Source organism: Alligator mississippiensis, chromosome 12 (genome assembly GCF_030867095.1).
Source record: "Alligator mississippiensis isolate rAllMis1 chromosome 12, rAllMis1, whole genome shotgun sequence".
In the NCBI taxonomy this organism is placed as follows: domain Eukaryota; kingdom Metazoa; phylum Chordata; order Crocodylia; family Alligatoridae; genus Alligator; species Alligator mississippiensis.
Genome location: NC_081835.1, coordinates 5,207,860 through 5,234,853, shown reverse-complemented (window position 1 = coordinate 5,234,853; position 26,994 = coordinate 5,207,860). Strand labels below are relative to the sequence as shown.

At 40.6% G+C, this 26,994-nt stretch overlaps 1 protein-coding gene across 2 annotated transcripts in view; it reads left to right on the top strand.

Moving 5' to 3' along the window:
* SUCLG2 (succinate-CoA ligase GDP-forming subunit beta) overlaps nt 1-26,994 on the top strand; it is a 162,286-nt gene that overhangs the window by 122,265 nt on the left and 13,027 nt on the right. The window lies entirely within an intron of this gene.

Genomic DNA, 26,994 nt, shown 5'->3' with positions numbered 1-26,994 from the left:
TTACTGCCTCCAATAAATCTTTTCCAGCCGCCGCATCTTTCATTGACTGCATTGATGCCAATTCTTCTGGGAGCTCAAAATTTTGGGTGATACCTCAAGTGAAAATCAACAACTGGGCTGTGTCTTTGACATCACAACTCTCAATTTAAAACAAGAAATTATTTACCTTACCTTCAACTGCAGATCCAGATTCTCAGAGGTATCCTCGGCACGTTTCTCAATAGTTTGCCTTGACAAGCAGTTGTTCTCAAACTGCTTTTTCTTGTGTAAGCACAAAATCACGGCAGAGTCAACCATATTCTTTTATAAATTTTCCTTCGGAGGATGGTTTGCTGGTTTTGGCAATTTGCATGCAATCAACTAGCTCGTTCTTGTCATTCCATCCTGTGCCATTGATGGGTTTGTGAAAAAACACTTTGCTCTTCCTGCATTCGAGCAACCGTCTCCTCAGCTTTCTTTGCTTTTTCTTCAGCAGATGAGTTCTTGTATTTGGATTCATGCTTGCTCTCCCAATGCCCATTTCAGTTGTGTTCTTTAAACACTGCCACACTATCTTTGCAAATGAAGCACACGGCTTTTCCACTCACGTCAGTAAAGAAATATTTAGAAGTCCATTTTGTGTTGAATATTCAGCATTCAGTGTCAATCTTCCTCTTTGATGAGCTCATTTTCAAGTTGGGCTCTGGGAGTTCGGGGCACCTCGGCACTACCACAGACTCCTGAGCGGCAGGTAGGCAGGACACCAGGGGCCGAGTGCAGCTCACCCAGAGGCGGGTGGGCGGATGGGCAGGCAGACGGGGCTGCTTTACCCAGTGGCCTCTGCAGCCCCAGCAGAGGCAAGAGCCAGAGCTGCCGCCTGCCCCCATAGGTCATATTTTGCCCGACCCTGACTTAGAGCCTTTACTTGCTGGCGAGTGGATCACTTCCTTTTGTAAAGTATTCCAAAAGTTTCAGAGGATGTTCCCTTTCAGAGGATAGCACATTATATCCAGCTGGAATTTTTTCTAGCTTCAGTTTCCATTTGCGGCCTGTTATTCCATGAGCTACCAGCTATCTTTCTCTGTGCAGCCAGAAGTTACCTTTTAACCTTCTCTTCGGTAAGTTAATTGGTTGAGCTCCTTATGTCTCTCTGTAAAGTGTTTCCCAGACCTTGGATAATTCTTGTGGCTCTTTTCTGAACTCTCCCCTTTCTTTTCCACCAGAAAATTGTAAAGTAAGAACACCCGAACTAAGCACAGCAGGGCAGTCATTCTTTCACCCATGACATGTTCAGAGATAGGTGGCAAATCCTGCCAACAGTAGAGAGGTGAAAGGACTGAAACAAGCATTGCATTGTAACATTAAACTCCTCTGTGTGTCAAACCCAGACAAGAATACAGGAGAAATTGACACTTGCACGCACAAAATTAGAATCAAGGAAGATTGCGGCATAGTCAGATTTAAGTCAGAGAAATTTTCTGATTGCATAGGTCTAGACACTATTCTGTTCTTTCATTTCAAGTGTAAAAAAGGCCTAAAAGTCTTCCTTTTTCTGGTCCAGCTCGTAAAGACTGCCGTCTTACTAAAGCATTTTAAAATGGAAGACTTTACCACGAGTGAAAGATGAATTAATCAATTTAAGCCTAAGGCAAGACAAGGTATGTGTCAAGTTACAAGTTTTTTGGTGAGAAGCTGTCTGCTGCTGTGGTTGATGTGTGCAAGTTGCATAGCAAGCTATGCAATCAAATTGAAAACTTAAGAATAAGTGCATGTCCAGGGTTGAAAACTGATGAGACCCGTCTTTCCTGGCATCGCGCCCTTCTAGAAAAGATTTTTTTGCTGGTGGAAATGAAAAGAATTAACAAGATGCAAGCAACAATTTTAGCATCTTGTCACACCGTAGGCAACTGCTACCTGGTGCTTTCAGTTGTTGGGGAGAAACGTGCTTTCCAACAGTCAAATGCCCCTTGGTTTCTCTGAGGCCTGTCTGTGATCGGCAGCTCATAACCAGTTCCCGGCTGTCTGGCATGTTTAAGGGCTTTCATGTTCTAAAATGGATTTTTGTTCAAAGTGTGTAAGTGCCAACATTGTTGTCAAGTAATGGGTAATACATGCCGTGACCCAGGCTTCCATTCACCTGCCCATGCTAGAACCGAAAAACAGTGCAAGAGCAGCAATGTTGTTAACTGTGCCCGACAACCACTGTGCACTCGTGGTTAGATGTGTAGTGGGGATCTTAGCCTGTCCCTCTGTAAAATGTTGAGGACACCTGAACTCTCTCTTCAGGCGCTAAGAGCCCCCATGGATCTGTTTAAGAACATTGGGTCAAACCATTGGTCCTTGTAACCGAGCATCCTGCCACTGACCATGGCAAATAGTAGCTGCTTCGGAGTGGTGATTCTTAACCAGGGTGCCACAGCAGCCTGGGGTGTCTTAAGATCCTTTCAGGGGTGCCTTGGGTTACTAAGAAGTGTTAGCACTGTTAGGTGTGCATGCATAATTTGCAAGATAAACCCAACAATTTCAAGTGAGAATCTGTAGTAGGGGTGGGCAATTTATTTGGTCCTGCAGGCCATGTGGGGAGTTTTGGGGAGTTTTGGCTGAGTCAGGACCCCCTCCCCCTGCTCTGCAACAGGGGCCCTTGCATTCTGCTGGCTCTGGGGCTGTTCTGTCGCTGTCGGGCATCCTAGCCCAGGCTGCCCTCCACACCTGGGCAGTGTGGTACCAAGGGACGCAGCACAGGCCACACAGAATCCATCCAGGGGCCATATTTTGCCCATCCCTGATCTATAGTATTAAAAAAAAGGCCTGCTTTTCTTTTCTGAGTTCTTTTCAGCAGAAAAATGACTGTATTTGTTTTCACTTATTTTTGACAATGTAAAAATAAGAACTGGCATTTTCTGAGGGGTGTCTTAAGCCTAACGGGTGCATTGCTTTAGAGGGAGAAGGTACGAACAGGGTACACATCTAAAATGCTCCATCCCGTATCAGACCCTCCCTGGCATCAGCCATCATTAGGGATGTCAGAGGATATATCGGCTCTATTCAGTCATTCATTCGTAGGACAATATAGGACATACAAGGTTTGCAATTCCACAGTGTTGAGCGTGACAGAGGAACTTGGATTTAAAACAAAGCAAGGAAAACCTTTGTGAAAGTCGCTATCTCTTTAACTTCAGAAGAGCTGAAAAGCTGAAATGCTTTTAAAAGTGGTTTTGTAACTTTTGCACTAGCTGTAAATTGTAGGGAAAAGAGGAACATTTCTTAAAGTGTATAGCACTTCTTCACCCTTTTCTTCCAGATCCAGCATTTCTAGGAGTCATCCTCACAGCTGCAACTCTGAAGAAATCAGTGATGTTGAATTTGCTGATGTCCTGATTAATCAAAACCAAAAATGTAAGGCTGTAGACAGAATATAATGATGATTAACTGGGGCACAGTTGTTTTGCAGGCAGGGAAATTACATGAGAGCTTGAACTGCAGAAAAGGAGAAAACTAGGAAATGAAATCAGGAAGAAAATAATGAGTGGGTGCTTGTTTCAAGAAGCGCTAAAGCAGTGGACACTGTTGAGCTGTGTGTCTTCATCCTTGTGAGCCAGACCCTTTGGATGGCATTTATAGTCCACCACCTTCCTTGGACTATATTGGCTTGAGTATGTGTTAAATAGTTGGAAGGCTGGCTTGAGTATGTGTTAAATAGTTAAATTGATGATTAAACTACGTTTACAAACACCACCACCACAATGGATTCATTGTGGTCGTAATAGCCTCTCATTTATTTTATTCTGCATGCTATTCCATATAGGAACATAGGAGCAAAGGAATTGTGCCTTTGGATCAGACCTGTAATCAGTTTAGTCCATTATGTCTCCAACAGTGGCTGTTAATAGATGCTTTAGGAGATGGTGCAAGAAACCCTACAGCAAGCACTGCAGTTCCGGAACAACAGCAACTTAAAATTAATGTGTTTAGTCCATTAACATTTTTAATTGGCTTTTCAAAACATAAATTCTTCATGTACTTGGCATGAGTCAGTATATAGTGAACCATCAACACCACGGGAGAATTATCTCAGTAAGAATGATTGCATTTTAATTTACATATAGTTACTTTTGAGGAAGGTAGCTGGAAAAGAACAGTCTGGGTGTCTGAGCAAGTAAATACTTTAGATACTGTGTCACACACAGATTTAACAGAGGACAAAGTTAGCTGTGTTGATTTTTCTGCAAAGTATCTCACCTGTTCCCTGCTCTAATTCATCATACAGCGGCTGCTCTGTATCTTGGGAATTTTCTTAATCCGTTTTCCTTTTAAATTATAAAAATGTACATTGTTCAGTCGCTTCAGTGTTGACACATGCATTGAGATGGTCTCCCTGTTATCCAGGCTTTGATTACTTGGGCTTTGCATTCGTGGTGCTTTTTGTCAGTATAATTCAGAAACGGACAGTTCGCCGGTGGTTGTATAGGCCTTCCATGGGCAACAGCAGGGGAGGTTTGGATCCGGTTGTTAGATTTCTTCATGTTGTTTGGATAAGGATCTCAACGTCCATTGAGTCAGAGTGGGTGAAGAGGGGTATTAACATTTGAGATTTGGAATATTAAAAATAATAATAATAGTCATGCCTCCAAGTTTTCTGTAAACTTCCAAGGAATCAACATCCCAACAAATATTGGGGGAAAGCCCATCGTTTTTGCTGTTAACAAAGATGTACAGTGGATTTGTTTGGTTTTTTTTTCCCTTTTAATTTCTTTAAGCCAAACATTGAAACACTGCCCAGCCATTTGTGGAAAGAATTGAATTGGTCAGCTCAAGTTTAGGGGCTAATTCAAAAGAGTTTGCCAGTTTGTGGCTGGCAAAGGATTATAAATGAGTCTATCTGTCAGCAGCAGACACTGAAGACAAATGACAATGTGAGGCTCTGGTAATGAATGTATTATCATCTGCTGTTATTCAAGAATAATTCAGTCTACTTCTCAGAGTTTGGAAGAATTCTAAAAATTGAATTGTTTCCCCTCCCTGGTTTTCATCAGTCTGCCAAAAGTGTCCCTTCTGTAGTTCATCCCAATAATATTATACTATAAATAAGATGTTTGATTTTTAAGCTTTTGTATTAGGCCGTTGGACAGAATTCGTGCAGCATCTCCATAGAATATGTTGTTTTTTGCACCACCGTCAACCTGAATCAAAGTGAGTGTCCAGAAAGAAGTGGCATTAATGCTATTCTAGTGCAGGCCTCTGGCATGTAGTAAATGTTTTTGTGTCACTGTTTTATAAGGTGTTTTTTTTTCTTGTGGCAGAACTTCGCATCGGTCAAAAATGTCACTGATGTGCAATATGCCTGCATATTCTTATGGATAAAATTACTCCTTTTGAGTGCAATAACCTTGTACATATGGTTGTAATTTTTTTTTCTGTTTAAGGTCAGGAACACATCTGAATGCTGCCTTTATGTTCAAAAACATACTCGAGGAGGGCATAAACTGTTTTATTCTTTTCTTTCAATTCGTGCTGTATTTCTACGAGGCATTGTCCATCCCGTCTCCACCTCCCCTGTTCATGGCAATGGTAGTTTGTTGTGTTTGAACGTTGACTCCTAACAGTGTATTTGAAAGCCGAGATGAAAGTAATACAGCACAAAAAATTGCAATATGTATTGTCTAAGCTTTACCAATCTTTATGTAAAATAATGAAAGTACTTCTGCAAGTTATTTGTCTTGCTGTTGTATATAATAATACTTTTCAGGACAAAATCCGTTGTTAGGAGCTAGTTTCAGTGACAACGTTCCATAGCCTTAAAAAGTTACCTTATTTTTAGAGAAATCATTTTAACCCCTGGCCTTTATCATTTTTCCCCTCTCAAGCAGGCACTTTTCAATTAATAAAGGTTTGGCATTTTAGCAATGAATACAAATAGGAAAGTCTGCAATTAATAGATAACCTGAAACAATAGTTTTAATAGCCCATGATTGAGTGTATTTACTATGTAAGGAGATTTTCTTATTTAAAACAAAGAATAAGTGAATGTGTTTGAGATTACCACCAAGCATCGAGGGTATGGCATTGTTTGGACTGAAAAGAGCTGCACATGTGTAGATAGTTGATAATTCAGATAATTATTCATTTGTGTGTTACTGACTATTTCATAATGGGAAAGGGGTACAAGTTCTGATTTTGTGTTTTTATTTTGTCTAAATTAGATAGGGAAATGATTAATTACAGAGCTATATTTCTTGTCAAGTGGTGAATAAATATGTTTAGCATTAGTATAGCTGTTTACAAACAAGAAACCCACATTGCTTGCCAACGGTTTGATTAAAAAATACGTTCGATTCATCACAAATTCTCTGTAGGAAAGATCTTTACATTTGTATAGTTTGGCATATTGTAATTAAATGCTTTTTAAACATTTTAATTAGGCAGAAACAAATCTAGAGCCTTTGCTCTCCTCTTTGTTAACACTCTAAACATGTCACAAAGGTAAGAGCTATTTAAAATGCCAATGGGCACGCTTGCCCTTTGTTTAAGACCCCTTTTCAAGAGCACTACTTTTGGTAACCCCCAAACTTGCATGTGTGATTGAACTGAAACGGGACAGCGATATCAATGAATGCTTCAAAATAGGAGAGAAGATAATCTGACCATTGGGGTACTTTGGTTTGGGTACTCAAAAATTATGAGGCTATGAGTTGATTCCTCCCAGAGAAAGTGAGTAAGAATGCAGGGGAAATGGTTGTGCAGGGATATGATCAGTGTATGTTAATCACCCATCTGTTTCAGTGGGAATGGGATTGGCCCCTGCATTTTTTGTCACACCTTTATATATTATATGCAATATATCTTGCTAAATATAGTTTGCTAAAAAAAAATTTTGGCTATTTAAGTTGGTCTAATAAAAGATATCAGATTCACCCGAAGAATGTTGTCTGCCTATGTCCTTACACCAACGTGGCTACAACCTACGCCCCTATATGCAATATATGACATTTATAATATTTGCAATATATAACCTATATACTATATGAAAATACATATATTGCAATAATATTTATTACACAAATTTATTTAAGATATGACTGTATATATTTCTTGCTCTCTGTACCTCATTTGTTTCCTGTATTGCAGTCTTTGGATTATAGTGCCTATGATTTTCCATGCACAGATACAGAGCATAACATTTCGGTTCCTAGGTCTTGATACACCCTCTCTGCATTAAGCCAATGCAAAAATTGATATGTATGTTTAGGAAATAGTATGATAGTACAGTTACGAGAAAATCTTCTAAAAACTGGGGAGCTTGAGCCGTCTTTTCTGATCTCATCCAACTGTGGAAAAGAAACGTGGTCCCAAGAAAGATGATAACCTGCAGATTTTTCTTTTATCCTCCGAAAGTGTAAAACACTTCATCTGCTTTGACCTGTTTATCTGGTTTTACTCTCAGGTTGAGATAATGACCAAGTTGTTTAGGATTGCACTGAATTTCTTTCACAAATGTACTTGGTATTTATTTATAACAACGATTTTCTTTTCGCAGTATATTTCCTAACCATTTAGATTCCTAAAACAAGAAATTGCCTTGGATTTTGTTCATATTCTTAAAATCACTAATACGATATTGCGTGATCCTTGCAGAAAATTTTGGTCTACAAGTAGCCTGTTCTTTAAAACATTAGCACTCTAGGGCTTTTGGCATGGTGATTTGGTAGCTTTTATCATTGATTGTAGGTTTACAGTTTTTCATTTTTCTCCATAGTCATGGTGCGTTTCAAGCAGTATGGGAGGTGGTGTAGTTGTTGGTGTTTAACCCCTGTTCTGTGTGCTGTTTATGTACTTTAGGAGAGATTTTGAAAGCCACTTTGAAGATTTGGATACCTAGATCCTATTAAAATGTATGTGGACACAATTCTTATTGGTGGCTTTGGAAGTCTCAGCTATGCATGTCAACCGCGATCCATCCAGCTATACCAGTCTGTCATGCAGACTTTTACCAGTTTAACTGCCCACCAGGGATGTGATGTGGGGTGACATTTAACTGACACAGCTGTCTTGACAAAAGCCCGTAACGTGGGCACAGTTACACTGAGGTAAAACTGGTTAGTCTAGCTTATTTTAGTTGGAGTAGGGTGGCCGGTGGAATAGGCTAGGTTGGCCAAAGAACGACTTTAATAAAAGTAACGGCAATGGTAGGAATGTTTTGCTGGTACGGTCAAACTCAGCAACTGAACTGGTAACACCTTGGTGTTGATCTTCCCTGAGAATGCTTGTGTTTGCCACCATTATCGACACTACTGCAGTTATTTATATGTGGAAAGAAGAATCTTATAAGTGATTTCTGAATAGTTTCTTACAAATATAATTCACTTATCAGAGAGCAATGCTAAAACCTAAGTTGCTGCTTTTTAATACAAGTGTCCAGGAAGTAGAAGTTCCCTGGTTGTATTTCTGTAACCATTTCTTTCACCAAGTAACCAAGGTCCCTTATTGGGCGTGTCGACACAAGCTTTTACATGCACCTAAACTTAATGCGCATTATCTTAATGCCCATTAAGGCGATTTAGGCGCATGTCTACATGTGCACACACTAATGCGCTTTAACATGGGACTAGCTTTAGTCCCAAGTCAGTCCACACACCCAAGTCAATGGACACACACTGTGTTAATGCGCATTAGTGAGTCACACATTTGCTAATGCTGTTTACCTATTCACCCCTAAATTCAATACCTGCATAAAGCAGGTACCAAATTTAGGCTTGCATAGCCTTAAATTGCCATTTTTAAGACACATGCGTAGACACATGCCCTTAATATGCCTTAAATTGGGCTAATGCTCATTAAATGCGCACATGTAGACATGCCCATCAAGTAGTGTAATATAATTCAGAAGGACACCTATCCAGAGTTTTATTGCTTATGAATTTGGTCCAGGATTTAAAAAGCAATCAATTATTTAGACACATGCCCTGTTAATTTGAAAGTGTACGACTCTCCTAGGTTGCCTTGAAAACCTCAACCTTGATTACTGTAATGCTCCTTTATGCTGACTTATCTATGATTGTTTTATGCTTGTTCACGCCATCTGTTTCTTAATCTAGCATCGTAACTTCTTTCCCAGTTCAAATTTGCTGATCATATCACTTTTGGACTGCAGCTAAAGCATTGAACTTTTGGTTTTTATTGCAAGTTGCTTTGACAAGTTCATGAGGAGTAGTTGATAAATCACGTTGTGTATTTATCTTCTTAAGAAAAATGAATCTTTCCCAGAAACAAAAATGCAGACACTGTAGAGGAAGGGATTCCAAACAAATAAAAAGCAGTGGGCAAGATCTTCTGCTGGTCTAAATCTGCTTCATTCTGACTTCTGGCAGCTGAAAAGCTGGGGAAGTCTCTTTACCTTAGTGTCTGTCTTTAAAAGGTTGCTAAACCAAATTTAATGATGATCTGCAAATGGCAAGAAATTCAGAAAGCCTCCAAGAGCCCCTTTGTTAAGCCTGTGAATCATCAGTCACACAATAGCATGATCCTTAAGCTTAGCACTCTCGTGTGACTATTATTACCAATCATTAATTTTTAATCTGTCAGTTATTCAATTTAAAAAAAAATTAAACTTACTTTCCTGTAATCTTCCCAGAGATAAAAATGATCATTCACCTTTCAGATACTCTGTTCACAGTGGAGCATATTAAATGTATGTTGCTAGAAAGACTGGCCACCCCAAAAGATGCATGTTGGGACAGAAATTTTTCACTCAGAGCCAGCTTGTGGCTTGGTACCAGTCCCTGTAGGACATGTTCATACCACATTCTGCTTCTGAAGTCCCCAAGATCAAAGTGGCCTATGCCTACCATCTGTCCATGCCTGGCTAGAAGAGCTGGCACATTGGAAGGGCAATGTGAAAGCTCTACCCACTCCTACATCCTTGTGGGACCTGCTTTCATCTCTGCTGCAACCGATGGTACAGGTGGTTGCTCTGTGGATTTGGGGATGGGTGAGGAGCACTTGTAGTTCAAAGTGTTGCCACACAAGCCAGAGACTGGTTAACCCTAAAATTCCTTCACAGTTGCACAGAAATCATAGGGATAGGTCCACCATGAATTATAGGTGCATTTAGCTGTTAATGCCTAATTCCAGAGAAAGCAAGGAATATGTCACATGTAAACACAGAGCCTGGGGTTACAAGTCTGTGGCCCAGATCACTAGGCAGGGACAGCCTTCTGTTTGCACAGTATTGCTAGGATGATAATGCTTGCACAAAGGCATCGTGATAGTGAATAACAGGGACATAGGACTCCAGTGTCACTGTTATGTATTTTGAGGCAGTATTTTATAAACTTTTTGGTAAAATATCACTAAGCATACATATTGCTAATGTGTAAGAGTTGGCTGATAGCAGTAATTCATAATCTAATGAGCACAGTAATTTGGGTTTTTGATGACTACAATGTTACTATAAAAAATAAATTTTAATTATTTGCAGGTTTTAGATGTTTAACAAAGCATATGTGATTCAGTACCCATGACAATGCATTTTAAGACTTTAATTAAAGCTCCTCCAATTTAGAATTCTTTTTCAAAAGTTTCCTTCTATAAATAAAAAATAGTGTGACCTAGATATGAGCTTCTGTATCTTTACCTTCTCCAGTGCACAGGGAATACTTGTCAAAGATGTTTCTCAGGTGACGCAGTATTAATCTCCCAAGTCTCTTCGTAGCTGATGAATAACCATTCCTCATCTGTTCATTCTTATGGGAGATAGCAGCATACAGTATCTACATGCTGTAGATAAACTCAATATTTACTTATCCAAGGTATGTAATCAAATATACAATGAAGATCATTTGTGGTAACAGTTCGCCTCTATAGTTATTCTCTTGCCATAGAATTTGAAAGCACAGTACTTGGACCAGTCCTTCACCCAAAGGAAAGTGTGGAGTCCAACAAATAAGAAAGTAGAAAGTAAATGTCCTCAGTTCTACCAAGTTTTGTGATTTTTGTCGTGTATCTGACAATACATAGGGTCTGTCTTAAGGCTCCAGCTCCTGAAAACCTGTGACTAGAGGGGAATTTCAGGTTTCATTTAAAATACGTTGAGTTTCTAGCCTTTGTGGAGCCAAGAAAACCTTGATGCCTGGACTGAATCTGTCCCGAAGATTTAAAAAGCTGGAAGGAAAATAAAACGAACCCAAATGTTGATATTTTTTAAATCAGATGATTGTGTAGGCAATCTCTAATATTTCTGTGGCTGAACTTGTAATTTTTTTAATGCTTAATATTTGCCAATGAATTTAGAGTCCTGGGATTTGGCCCCAGGTCTAGAACCCTGCATCAGCCCATGAAAAATGACTGCAGTGTTTGAGGTAGGAATCATTTTCACAGGTTTATAAATTTAGACAGGCTACACATGCAAAGTACCCTAGTTACTTAAATATAAGACAAGGATTTTTTCTGCAAGCAACATAGGGGGAAAAGCTTCTGGTCTTACATATGCATACAAGGAAAGCTCTACTAATGGGAACCTACCACAAGGATAGGTTAGTGCGGCCTATCTGAATAAGATATTTGGTAGTGCCCATTGTGATCAGTCCCCCCTCAGCACTGACTCTTTTTCAAGTCATAGTGAGCCACTATATTGAATTCATTTTTACTTTCTCTTCACTCCCACAGCTGAGCTGTGTCTTTCTTTCCCATTTCCAATGATTCCTGTTTCTTCACCAGCCTTAAAAGTCTGGCAAACATCACCAAACCAGGCACCAAATAGGACCCCAAACAGTTCACCCAGAATCCCTTTGTTCCCCCGTCTCTCAGCCCATTGCATAAGGTTCGTGTAACCCCACCTTCCATGAGATGGAGCTGGACCAGTTTGCCCTGCACCTCACCTGCACATAATTTTTTGGAGAATCCTAGGACCTGTGACAAGAACACTCAGTTCCAGTCATGAGTGGAAGGCTAATTAGCATGTGGCTCCTTTGTGAGGGGTACCTGGACTACACACACATACTGAGCAGTGCTGAGCTGTGGGGTCACCATGGCTTGAAACACTGTTGACTGTGCTGGAGCCCAGCCCAATGAACTGTGTGGTAAATCAATAGCCTGCTAGCTTTGGACTAATATCTTGCATCGTTTGTAATATATGTAAGTAGGTATAAAAGTGTGTTTATGGAGACCCTGTACTAAAGCTTTCATCAGTTTCAAAAACAGATGAAATACAGAAATTCTGGATTAACTAAATTACTATAGGTATGTTTATTTCAAAGCATCGTTTTCAAATTTGCCTCTCGTTTCCATGTGCTCAGGGAGGGCAGGGTCTGAGAGTAAGTGAGGGAAGAGAAGAGGCTTCAGGGGGAAGAAGTTGGGAGGGGTGGAGATGAGGGGGCTACCTGAGCCCTTATTTATTTTCCCTACTGTAGCAGGGGGAGGGGTCAAATTGAAGGCAAACCTCCAATAATTAGATTCTGTACCTGGAAAATTATAGCAAATGTATACATTTTCCATATACAGGATTTAATTATTGGGGGTCATCTTATATTCAGGGTTGTCTTGTATTCAAGTAAATACAGTATTGCAGAATAAAAATGGCCAACCAGTAGCAAAGGTGTTGCTTGGAAAATGTGGAACACTTTTTTAGCTGGTTTCTATCAGCTTTAGTTTGAACATGTGGCATGTCACACATAGGGTGATACATCTTTGCTGGGTCCTTCAGAATCCCAAGGTGCACTGGTTCCTCCCTCACCTCACCAGCCACCTATCTGGAACAGCAGTCCTGGCCGTGAACATAGCCTTTAGCTGTCAAACGCACCCTTCTGAGGTAGTAGGGGGATTTCCTCTACCCACCCTCCTCTGCCTCTTCCATGACCCTAGCCAAAGTAGAAGAAAACTCTCCGCAGGAGGAGGATTCCCTTACCCTGTGCGGGATGGAGGTGGGGGGAATAATCCCCAAAGGATAGTCCGGTGCACAGGATGCCTCTTCCCTGTGAGGCGCACAAACCAGGAGTTCCCATTCTCTCCCTGTGCTGAGCAAAGTGCAGGGAGAGGAGAGGAATGACCAATTCCTAGTTTTACTTCCATATTTGGAATACATCTCTAGATTTGACTTGGTTATCCCGATTCATGGATGGTACTTCTAGTTTTTCAGTGAAACCATAAACTTTGGTATATAAACTAAGCAGATGGCTGTGTATTTTTGGTAAATTTGCTAAATTGTATTAATGTACAAGAATACATGCATTTAGTAAAGCTCATTAACTTGTAAAATTCATCTGATTGACTATCCTTATACTGTACGGAGTGTACCCTCCACTGGTTCCATTTTATCACAGCATTAAGATACTCCAGGCACTGTCTCTTTGGAAGATTATTACACTTTACAAGTGGTTAAAGTCACTCAGCCCTTAGCCTTATAACACGACATAAAGCATGATGAAATTGTACAGAAATGCACTCCTGATCACAGCATATTGCAGAAAGAGTGAGGCGGTTCTCTGCCTTTTGTGCCATGATGCTTAAATAATGAATCCTTTCCTTATTTTCTCTCTCTTTTTTTCACATAACTGACTATTGTTTAACAAAACAACTTATTTGATCTTCAGATATATTAAAAATGCCCAAAACAGCGCATAGTACAATTGCATAAAGGAATGAATCTCAAGGTGCACTGGCAAAGTGCAGTGTGATAGTGGATTAATTTTAATGTGAAACTTTTGACAGCTGTGAAAGACCTGCTTGCCATCAAAATACAATACTGTCTAAATTTTCTCAGGAGGGGAGATTTTGGCGTATGCACTTATTTTGAATAGTAGTTTTACACAACCAAAGAATACATATTACTTCAGACCTTGAATACCTGGCTTGCACTTGCTTGATGGGATGTGGGGGGGTGCATTTCTTACTGCCTAAACCCATGGATTATTCCTAGGATATTGACAGATGAAACAATTATATCTACCAAGTGCTCCTGATTTAAGCACTTTATATCTAACTCTTACATCTGTACACATCTGTAGCAAAACCATAGCAATTTTAACCCTATTTTGTTCAGCTAAACTGTGACCATTACAGGATCATACAGACACAGATCATAATAGATGATGTGTGCTTCTGAGCAGCCTTTGCCCTTCCCATTTTAAGTTTTTCATACCTTAAGTGTAGGCAAGATCTAACCCCTAACTGTTATATTGGCTGATTTGCTTTTGGGTTTTCAGATTGAAAGTTTGTGCTTCCATACCAAAACCCATAGGTCCTTTGTAAATGGTATAGATGAGACAAATTAGATTTTGGAGTATTTTCTTTCCCCCAGTCATATTGCAGAGGCTCTCATTAGGAAGCTTCTTCTGCCACATGTTGATTTCAAGTGTGCAGTCATTACATGAAACGTTCGGTGCAGTTCATCCTCAGAGCATTATAAAGAGGCAGCATCCCAGATCAGATACTTTTCCAAGAAGCAATCTGTAGTCTCTGCATTTTTTTCCTCCCATCCTGTGTTCTAATCGGCCCTTTGTGTAATTTAGGTTTTCTACTAAAGAGTTTTCTGTAAAAGTGGCATCAAGGAATAATGATAACATCAGTGTTGTAACCAATCTGCCAGGACTTAACAAGGGGCATCTTGTAAATAAGTAAAAGCGTCTGAAGTTCTATCTTTGTGAGAGGTTGCTCGCTGAGAAGCAGATGTTGCTGTTGTCACTCTGCTGCCCATCCAGCGGCATTTGAGAACTTTATAGTCCAGTGAGCATAAAGCTCAGTTCCTGTTCCAGAAGCTAGGCAGGCAGTTGTGTAGAAGAAAAGTTTCCTTGAGCTGTTATCAATATGGAGCCTGTGACCAAGAGTCCAGCAGTCCTGGGTTGGTTTGTCTAGAGCAGGGGTGGGCAAAATGCAGCCTGCAGCCTGGATGCAGCCCACCAAGCCATTCTGTCTGGCCCGTGGGGCCCCTAAAAAATTCACAAAATTAATATTTATCTGCCCCCGGCTGCCTGTCACGCAGCCCTCGATGGTTTCCCAAAACTCAGTAAGCGGCCCTCCGCCCAAAACAATTGGCTGCCTCTGGTCTAGAGATACCGTGGGACATATGCACACAGCCAGCTAATTCTTGAATCTCGTACTTGGTCATGGCCACAGTGGAAATAAAGGAAAGTTCCATCAAGAAGATATTCCAAACCAGTGTTGTTGTGCAGCACACAACGTCAGCATGTGGGGTTTGTCTGTGGACTTCATTGTATGCACTAGGCATACAGTGTATTAAAAACAAGCAGTATTTTTATCAGGGGACAAGGCAATACACTATGTTTATTGAGCACATAAAAACACTCAAACACCACATATACATCCACACACACAGTTCTGCAGATATTAAGATGTTACCAGTCCTTAGTTGCTCGAGTCAGCTTAGTGGCCAGCTAAACTGAGCATGAGAGGGGAGCTGGGCCTCTGTCAGATGCGTTCTGATGCTCCGTTGTTGTTGTGCAGAACAGACCCAAACCTTCTTTATTCTCGCCCACCTTTTATAGTAGCTGTCTCTCATGCATGTCTGTGGACCTTGCTGTGTCAGGGTCTTTACGAGCTATAAAGCTGTTTTTCTCTTTTTCTGCAGTATCGAGATGATTAAACATCGTTTTTGGTTTTTTGGGTGGATTTTTCTTGCTCTGGGTTTTGCAGTCTTCAGCCACTGAAACAGGAGGTTACTGCAATCTTCAGCCTTGTCAGAACAGGAGGTTACTGCAGCCTTTGGCTGTTGAACTATGAACTATCTTATCACATGCATACCACATTCAAACAGAAAGAGAAAAATAAGAGTGGCGTTACACATAGGCTAAGCGGAACAAAATAAAATGGAGTTTAGCTTAGGCTAAGTTATACAAACACTTAAGTAATATAAGAATAGAATAAATGCAAGTTAGTTAAAAAGCTAAATGATATGACAATAGAATGATTATGAGTGGTTATATGAAAACAACATCAATTTTAACTTGACAGTCTGACCCCGTGTATCATCCCAACCCTGCAGACCAGTTCAATCCGGTATGTAGGGCCATTTCATACAGCCTCCCCACTGGTCTGGACATTTAGTAGCAGAGGAGCAATAGCAGCATTAAATGCCAGGACTGTGGAAGCCCAACGTACCATCCAGTCTGCAAGCCATGGATTGATCACCAGTTCCAAACAAATACTCTTGGGAATTAGGCCTGATCCAAATATACACAGCACATAATTTCATGTGACAGAGTGCTTCATCTCTTTCTCACTCCATCAAAGGACTGCTTAGTCCACAGCAAAAATCCAGTAAGACAATCAGACGGACACACCATTGAATTCTTTCACAGTCATTCCCACCCCAACAAATAAGTTCTATTTTCCCTGATGGTCAAATAAAATGGCACACTATTCCTGCCGCTCTACCACAGCTGGAGAACTAGAATAGAGAGCATGGCCTTGAGGACTGGCTCAATGCATGAAATTCAAATGATCCATGAAGTCTTGATAAAGTAAGAGTGATATTGTAGCCATGGTAATCCAGAACTTGAAAGAGGCAAGGATTTCTTAGGGCGATATCTCTTATTAGACCAGAGCTGCGTACCTGGGATAAAGTTAGGCAAGCTTTCAAATCCAGGACATTGATGATTGTCTAACTCTATCCTAACTATGCAGTTTGTCCATAAAAGGTATCACCTTAAGAAATTCTTGCATCTTAGATAATAAAGTCTTGGCAAAGTGACTTTGCAAGCGTTTGACTGGTGAAACTGTGAAATCCTACACTTCTAGAAATCACTAAGCAGTCCAGAATATCTAATGCAGCCTTACATTACTTAAATCGCATGGTAGCTTGTCAGTCTTCTCTTTAGCCAGTAGGTTGCCCAGCAAAGAAATAGGCCAGCAGTTCCTGAACTGTGAGTCATGACCCCAAATGGGTTTGCAACATCAGCAGTTGGGGTTGCAGGGGTGGGAGGCTGTGGGTTGGAAGTGAGGGGCCATGCTGCAGAAATGGGGCCATAAATATGGTCATGCTAAGGAAAAGTTTGGGAAACACGGGCATAGACATTTTATCCAGATATCCTCATATCGTGATTCATTCAAGAAGAGTTCTAAACATGGCAAGATCATTGAGATGCTGAGTGGCTTATTTATTTCTAACTTTGAGTAGACTAATCATCCAACTCCAGCCTTCAAGAAAATATGTTCTCCTTCTTCCTGTACCATTCAGTCAGTCGTGACTGGCTGGGGAATCTGAGTGATGTCCTACATTTCCACCAAAATTCTCCCCCGACGAGGCAGAATTATGCAGGCTTGATGAATGTAAAATCCTGATCTATTTTACAATAGTAGAAATCATTAAAAAGTGCCTTAATTCATATTTCTTCACCTGGCTGCCAGCTTTCCTGTTTCCCTTCTTAGATGATTCACCCTATTTAAATTTATCACTTTCAGACTTTGAAAGTTCCTTTCCAAAGAAGCAAAATAACACTCTACATCATTTGTATAAAGTAAAATGATATGGCTTGGCTTTAAGTAGAAGAAATAACCCTGTTCTTTTCTCCAAGGGGATTTTTATATTCCCTTTCCACATTGAATTGCACTGTCCTCTAGTGGATATCTCGAGCAATTGTTTTCATGTTGTTATTTGTTTAAATTTGTCATGCCAGTCTGATACAGTATGTTTAATCTTTGTTTGTAAATGGACTATAGATGTGATCTAATAAGAAAAATATAGTGGGTTTGAGTAAGATTTCAGTGTTGGATAAGACAAGTTACATTTAAGCTGCAGTCAAAATAGCAAATTTTCAAGGCATTCATAAATGTTCATATCCCAGCTATCAGTGGGAGCAGATAGATACAGAGCAAAGATATAAATGTATGATTCAGCCTTTTATTACACAGATTTGAGTATTGCAGATAACGTGCTTATCTCGATTCTGGGGTAAATTCTATAAATCACGAATAAATTGGTGTGCAGTCCTGCTGCAGATATGAGTTAACTGTAATATGCATCCATCCGTCTTATATTTTTCTAATTTTAGATAATTTATGTGCCAGTGGGGTAGTTTTGAATATAGTACGAGAGACCACTAAAATTTCATTGACACTTCATTTCAGTGCTGCTGTAATATTTTAAAATGTTGTCCAATCCATCGTTTTACCCCATAGAATGCTAACTTTTTCAGAGTTCTACAGAAAGAGATGCCTTTTGATAGGGATCACCCAAAATCCATAATAGGAGATATGGCTAATTTTGAAAAGAAAATGATTTTTTTTAAATATCTTCCTCCCTCCTCCCCCCTTTCTAACATGCATATTGCAGGTCTTAACCAGGAAAAAAAGGATTTGTTTTACTTTGCATTTTAATCATTATACTGTTGGCTTGTGCTTTGCTTCGACTTGTTTTTGCAAAAAATCTAGTGCAATTAGTACATTTGTAGATCTGCATCAATATGTTGTTAATATACCATGTGCAGAACCAAAGTAAAACACAGATCTATGTTTTACCATTGATTGTTGTACAAAGGTTCAGTTGGCTTCACCATTCACATAGGGCTTACACAGCTCTTGAGTCATAGGTTGTGATCTGTAAGCCCTATCCGATGCTGGCACAGAAGTAAATTTCCATTTAAACAGGGCTTTTTTAAAGATAGTTTTGTGATTGAGGCATTAGATGTGGGCTTCAGGAGATTAGGTTTCAATTCCAAGCCTGCTACAAGTTATTTGGGAAAGTCCCTATGCCTTTTGTATCTGAGTTTTCCAATGCTTCCTTTCTCTCACCTTTGTCTTCTCTATGTAGTGTTGTCTCTTGTGTTCAAGCTGAAACAACTTTGCTACATTTGAATTTTTCCCGTCTTGTCTGCACGTAACTTTTAGAACATAACAGCTGCTGAATTCTCCCAGTCAGCAACTCCCCATTTGAAACAGCTCCAAATGTGCGTGTGTCCATATCCTTTGATTTTTCATAATTACTGGTTTTCCTCTAGGATGTCAATAGATAAGGATGTCAAATGAAAGCCAGCTTGATCTCCTAAAATGTCCATATGTAACTGTACCATCGAAAGGCAAGGCAGTTTAGCAGCATGGGTGTGTTTTTACACTAGGAGCTTGTACCCCAAGCTCCATCTCTTCATTCCTTGCACCATCTTGAAATATTATGTCTCCTTTCTGCCAGGTTTCCTGTTTGTACCCTGGAGGTAATAATGACACTGAGCTTTCTCAGATAGGTTTGGTGTTTCCCTTTTTAGAAGTACTCGACAGGCATTAGCTGTTGTAGCAACGCTAATAATATTGCCTTCAAAAAGTTAAATACTTGTTCCACCAGCACTGATGGAGGGGGCAGCAGAAAGGCTTTCCGACCCCATACAGAACTGGGCACGTCCAAAGAACATTTTATTTCACATATCTCTAAACTATAGCAGTTCTCTATAGGTGTTTTGTCAACTGTAGTCTCACAATCCATTATGGCTAGGGACCTACTCAAATTGCGATTTCATGATTTTCACAGAAACGGCAAAAATGGCAATTTCCATGAACGCTGTGAAAATGGCAATTTCATCATTTTGCATGGAATCACCGGGAAAAGAAATTGCTAAATGTACTAAATTTAATAAAATGCTGGGTGCTTGTGGGAGCTAGCATCTTCTGTGCCTGGCATCCTAGCCTACTGGCACGAATGAGAGAGCAGCCAGGGTGGTAGCCACTCCTTCCATTGCTGATTGGCTGAGAAGGCTGCCTTTTGTGCAGCCCTGCCTCTCTCCACCAAGCAGTGGTGAGGGGCAGGACCATGTGAAGGGCAACTCTCTTCACCAATCAGCAGCAAGGGGTGGGGTCGCACAAAAGGCAGCCCTCTAGACCGATCAGCAATGAGGGTTGAGGCTGCCGTGATAAGCCCGCAAAAATGGTGGCCAGCACTGTCATTGGCCTGCAAAATCACCCATCTGCCATCTTGATTTGGGTAGGTCCTGAATTATGGCAAAGGTTTGCTGTAGCTAAAATGAGTAGATACATATACAGGGCCATAGTTCTGGAAAGTGGCCTCTACATTTCAATGTACATCCCAAATCACAAGAACTGAGCAACCCACAGTTTCAGTTGGTGTTTGTGAGATTCAAGGGGTTCAGGCCCTAAGAGTTTGCAGAATCAAACACAAATATACATTACATCATTCAAATTAAATTGATATGCAGATTTTGGTACTCCTGTGTCTCCCAGCATTATACACCCAAAACCAAGTGTTCAGCACGTGATTTTAGAAATGCAAATTTCAAAGCCTGTTTAGGTCACTGAAGTGTTTCACTTGAAGCTCTGTCCCATTTGCTGGGATTTTGTCAGGTTTCCATTTTTTTTAAACCAAAAAGAAAGAGACGATGACATGACCGTATGGGCCTTTGTGCTGATTCTAAGGGCAGCACGACTTGGCTGATATAGTGCTCTTTCTACTTGGGCAGACCTATCTGTGGGTGAGGGTCCTATCTTTGTGATGCTCCTGGGAGCACTGCTGTCTGTCTCCATGTACATGTCGCTCCTTTATCCAAATGCAATAGTCTGGCTGTCCAGAGCAGAACAGGTTCCCTAAATATAGCTTTATATATCCTGGGATTACTCCTTCAAGGAAGATTATCAGTATTATACCTGTCAGATTAAAAACAAAAAATAAAAGTTGGCGAATGTGCATCATCCACTCTTCAGTTTATCAGTCCCAAATTCTCCAAAAACTGTCACAAATCCAGGTGGCATCCTTGAGAGCTTGACTTTGCTTTTTTGGGATCCCTCTCTCTTTCTCTCTGAAAAATTCTTGCTGTAAACTTGAATTCACACTGTTGAATATGTATCTCAAAGGTCCCATGCATCGCTTACTGAAGCAAAGATCTAGAATACAGTAGGCAGAGAATCCGTTCCTGATGCTCATCTGCTCACTCCCATTGCTTCAGCATCTCCGTTTGACTTCAGCTTCCCCAAGTTCTGTAGCTCTCAACCACAGACAATCCAGACATGTGTAGAACAAGATTAAAAAGAAAGCATGAGAGATCTAGGCTCTGATCCTGACACACAGTCTTCCTGGGTTAGTTCAGGCCAGTGATTAAACCTTTTTGTAGGCCTCTGATTTCTCCTTCTAACTTGCTACTGCAGGGACTTGATTCTCTCAAGTTAGTAAAAGTCTTTGAGATCCTAGCGTGACAAAAGCATCTGGCTGGATTTTGCTGGCACTGTCCTTTCAGATGTGTAATTCCACTCTTCTACAGTGTCTGCATCTCTGACATCATAAATAGGGGCCTACTTAACTCAGGGTTTTGCTATTTTTGCAGAAACCATGAAAAACAGCAATCTCTGCAATCATTGTGAAAAATGGTATTGGCCGCTACTCCCCAGGAAATCAACCAAAAACAACAACTTAATAAAAATAAGGCTTTGGCTCCCCAGCGGGAGCCAGCGGTCCTCGCAGCTCGTCCAAAAGGGGAAGGCGCTGGCTGGTGGGGTGGCATGAAGGGCAGCAGCCAAGATGGCAGGTGCCTTCCTGTGCCTCTCCACCAATTGGTGTTGAGAGGCAGGGCTGCATAGGACAGCCAGCAGTCAAGATGGCAGCCACCCCCTTGTCCCTCTTCCCTCTAGGGCCTCTTCACCAATCATAGAAAATGAGGGTTGAAGGGACCTCAGGAGGTCACATCTAGTCCAGCCCCCTGCTCCAAGCAGGACCAGCTCCAACTAGATCAGCACCAAGGAATGGGACCTCTCCGCCAGTCAGTGCCGAGGGGCGGGACTTTTCCACCAATCAGCATCAAGAGGCAGGGCTACCGTGAAATGACTGCAAAATCACCCCTTCAGGCCGCGACCAAGCTACGAAAATTGCTTTCTTTTGCTCCGAGTTAGGTAGGTCCCTAATCATAAAGGATCTGACAGAATTCAGCACAAAGATAAAATTGCATTAAAAGAGGCCAGAATACTAAGAAACAAAAATATCTTGGCAATAAAGTCATGCTGTCGCCGTCAGTGCAAAGTGTTACAGAATCCAAGATGAAGACACCAGCTGGGTTATTGACAGCGACCCATCTGCAAGATCGTCCCTTCTACTAATCCTCCAAGGTTTTACTCCATCTACCATTGCATCCCTTTAGGAATGGAAGGAGGAAGAGTCGATCGATGCGTTTAGGTACCTGGAGGTGTAAAGATAGTCTGTCAGATCTCAAGCACAACGAGCTGTAAGCAAGGGCTTTGGCGATGTAGCTTTCAAATGACTGCTGACATAGTTTTCCTGACATTTGCTCTGCAGCTCTTCAGCTACAATAGTGGCTCAAGCTTTGGAGCAACAGGTTACAGCAAGGTCAGAGAGCAATATCAGTAATTTTAGAATATTGTTTATAGCCAGCTGTGGGTCCGGGTGTTTGTGTGTATGTGTATGTGCGACAGACAGACAGATATCTGACATTCATAATAGCTGGGGAGCTATTACAGGAGATTAGTTCTTCCTTCTGTCACATGCCTAGATAACATTAATTTGTCTTCAGTAGAAGTATTTCACACAAAGAATATTAGCAGCTGCTTTGATTTTAGGGATCTGAGTATTGCAGTAATTATCTTCTTGAATTACTTCTCTCACACACACACGCGCGCACACGTGCACACACACACGCACTTTATAAAGAGATGCTTACAATTATTCACTGCTTACATTAGTAAGATTCATTGTATTCAAGAGAGCTCTTTATTTTAACTTAATATTTTTTGTCAAGCTATCAGAAGTATTCCCTCGCTACTTCTCTAGTTGCATTGTTTTGTCTGCACGTTTCATGTATTGGTCAGGTAGTTCATTCTTCTCCCGAAATCTGCACCTGATACTTCTTTTTCTGTTTGTCAGGAGCAGAGCTTTATCCTGTATTAAATGTCTGGCGCTAACATGCATCATTGTCTGAGTCAACTCTAACTGTACTCCAGTAAAAATGAAAAGGGAAGAGAAATAGAAACTTGCAAGGTTCAAGTTTTCTGCCCTCTTCCATCTTTGCCATCATATACAATATTCATATTGTTAGTGAAGAATTTGGAAGATGCTCAGCAGACTAGAATCCTGCAACTGTAGACAGCTAGACGGCCTGGTTATAGATTTTATAAATGGGTTTTAGGCGAGCAGAATGCTTTATGGATGCCCCTTCTATTAATTCTTAAGTGTATGAGGACAGAATATTGTGATTCATTTTGGGAAGGCCTCAGTCCTTTACAGAGAGGAAGACACATGTGGGAAGTTCCCTAACAGGCTAATAGATACTGTATAGCTGCACAGACTGAGCGTAACGCAACAGATGCACAGGAGCGGTCGGTTTTTTTGGCCATGGATGCTCTTGGTCATTTTGAACGTAATAGCCTACTTGTTCTTTTCAGTGATCTGGGCAACTATAGTACAATTATTGCATTTAAAATAGTAGAACTCTATTTTTTTTTCTTTTTCAAGTCTTAAATATGTAGCCTTCTTGAATGTTTTGTCCTTCTTAAAGTTTAACTAAAAAGACATTAACTGCATATCACAGTTACATTCTTTAAATAGATGGATCAATACACATTTTACATTGCATACAGCCTGTATAATGTTATCGATAAATAGATAGAGATACACACACAAATACGTGTGTGTGTGTGTGTCCAGAAGTCTGTGTACGTATGAAAAAAATATTACATGAATATGTAATACTGATGTTTTGGGGCATTTGACATCCCAGCAGTGACAAAAGGCTGAGTTGTTTCCTGTAACACCTGAGTGCTGACAGTCTTTTCATCTTCCTTCACTGATGCTTTCCAACATGAGGGATATGGAAAGATGGACTGTATATTGTCTATACCACTGGTAATGATGTCTTCACATTACTGTTTATTGTTTTTACTTCATTGGAAGGGCAGAAAAGAAGTTAAAGCTATCCTTGGTGGAGACGGCAACTCTACTGTCAGCGTAAAACGAGTTAACTTGAGATGTTTTCAGCTAGATTTCCCTGTTCAAAGTTACTGAGATACAGAATCATCTTTCAAGGCGTCATTTTGCATGGAAACATTAACTGTTAGTTATTAAGAGGCTCTTCCAGGTGACCGTTCTTCGATGCAGGCAGTACGCATGGCTCTTAGTATGCATTTTATGTTCCAAGTGTGTTAATATGCTCTTCTTGCCTTATGCAAGGGTAGTTTCTTTTCCCCACTGCACAGTTTCCATGCACATCAAATTCTGTAAATCCCTTCATCCTAATACAGTATCCGAATACTCAAGTTACTTCAAAAGACCATCGTGTAGAAATACAAGATCTAGTCAGGCCGGGGAAGTGAGTATAAACAACGTTCACAAATTCCAGTAGAGTTAAAGCGAATCTCTGCATCATTTGGACTGATCTGTTGGCTTATTTATAAGATTACAATAAAATCCAAGATAGAATTCTCCGCCTGATTCAGTTTCTTATTGATTGCATCCTTTTAGACTCCTCTCTAATTTAACAGAGTATTTTTATTAAAGCCAGGCATACAAACATCAATTATCCAAGCTGCATCTAATTTCCTTCAACGTACTTTTTTTCTCCTTTAGCTGCCAATGGATTAGAAGACCTGATTAGAATTCAGCTTGAAAACTGAAAAGCAGATCTTTAAATGAGAATGCCTGCATTGGGAATTAAAATATCTGTATTGGGCAGAAAATCCTCTTCCTTATCTTTAATAATGTAAACACACTTGCTTAAGTTGATCTGTCACATGCTTGGCGCAGCGTCCCTAAATTAGGAACATACATTAGAGAAGACAGAGAAGCATCTGTCACATGCCCTGCTGTTACAATGCAAAGTTACAATACCTTCTAATGTCACGGCCCTTTCTAGATATTTGCGTAAGTATTTTTCTATCAGAAAGATTAACATGCTTATAGCTTGACAGGCTCTGTTTTTCACCTCTCATCACAAAGGTTGTGTACACAAAAGCCTGCATCTGTAAGTAGGTGCACGAGAGAGAGAACTTCTAGGCTTTTTGCCTTTGTGGGTTTCTACAAGGGGAAGGATTTGAACAATAGAAACCCAGCGGAAGTAAGTAAAGCATGCTAAACATCATCCAAACACCTGGAAAGAGCTCTAAAAGAAAAGATTGTGAAAGAACAACATAAGCAAGTGGAAAGGTGGCATTTAAATAGCATTGTTAACACCTGTATCTAAGCTATGTGGAAAAGAGATGAGTGAAGGATGTATATTGACATTGTGAGTTCAGTTTTTTCCTTATGACATCTAGTGTATTCTGCACGCGATGTGGAGCTGCATATAATACTGCATGCATAACTCATAGTTGCTCGTGTGCATACCATACTTAAAAATGCAGTGACTCTCGCCTCGTGTATTGAATTACAGCACCTGCCTTCTCAGGAAGGTGTTCTGATGTTGGGATTTTTCAGGAAGGCTATCAGAATGAATTATTAGGTTTATAACATCAGAGATGGGCTTAGCGCTTTAGAAAACACATCGTGGAGACAGGAGACTGCCCAGAGGCTCCTGGAGAGCTAAACTGCATGACTCCTATGCCAATAATAAGAAAAGAGGTACGGGGAGATAGTATCCTAGCGGATCAATAATAGAAGGATAGGTGAAAGAAGTGGGTTTTTAATGGGAAATCTGAGGGGAGCAAAGGGGTCTGTTCAAAGCATAGGCAGATGGAGGCTGGTCTAGGTGTGTAGGGCAGTGTGATGAAAGGCTGTGGAGATGAGATTAGCAGAAGGTGACAAGAGAGGTATTAATGAGCTGGTTCCATTTGCCATCTTAATCTCATTAAAATTATGCCAAGGTTAGCGTTCCCCTGTGCACTATAAATACAACATATGCTCATAATAAACAATATTTTTGTGATATTACTGAAGGATACTGTTGAAAAAAATCCTGGTAGTAAGGGAAGTATTATTGTTGCTGCTGCTGTTTCAAGGATGTGACAGATGGCAAAAAAAGTTAATAATGTCAAACCTTTGATCACTCTATATGAGGGGGTCTTCAAGAGGAGGCTGGACAGATTTTTGGCTGGGGTGATATGACCCCAGCACCCATTCCTTCCTGGGGCAGGGGGTCAGACCTGATGATCTGTTTAGGTCCTTTCCGACCCTAAGTACTATGATAGTACTACAGGATTACAAGGCACAGTAGTTAATTATAATGTTTTGCCAGAATGAAACATTTAACCGAGTTCTGTAGGGGTAGGAACATGCACAAATGCAGGAAGTTTCCTTGATGATGACATAAGCAAGGCTTGCGTGGACCTGGAGCAGAATTCAGGGATGCTGACTTCCTTCACAGCGACTCCTGTCTTGACTCAACACCGCTTGCAGTCAAAGTGGCTGTGGGTGGAGTTGTGCCTGTGTTTGAACCACGCTGCCAAGAGAAACAGCAGACAGCAGGACGCTGGGTCTGTCCATGGCCTCGTCTTGTCTCCTCCCATGCTTTCTGGATGCGGTCTCCCCTCCTTAGTACCAGATTGCAATTATGAGACCTCTTTGCTTTTGATTACCTCTTCCTTCCAACACCACAAGGACAGGCCACGGGAACCATGAACAGCAGCGAGGCTGGGAAGGTGAAAACCTCCTCCCTGGGTGGCTGGTAGAACTTGAAGTATACTGGCGAGAAGGGCACATCTAATGAGTGAATGGGTGATGAGGTATAAAAACCCATTGCCTATTAAGAAGGGCAAATGTTTTCACAAAATTACATTATCTGGAATGATAATCTTGTCAAATTAACATATATTCATTACAAGCATAATTTTAGATGGCTATTATATATTATTATGTACTTTAATAGATCCCCCCCAAGGCACATAGTTGAGTTTTACAGTGTACGTTGCAAACTTGTATGTGCTGATGGCTTTGGATGTTAAGATTTTAAAAAAGGGGGAAGGGGCCTAGGGACTATCCACAAATGTGTTGTGGTTATGCTGTGCAGGATAATTTAATTGTAAACTGGGTGCAGGAATTTCAATTCCTGAAGTTGATGAATAGCTGTTTCCAGTGGGTGTTATCAATTAATCTGTTGTAATGAATTCTCTTCATCACCTACCTTCCCTTGTTAATTA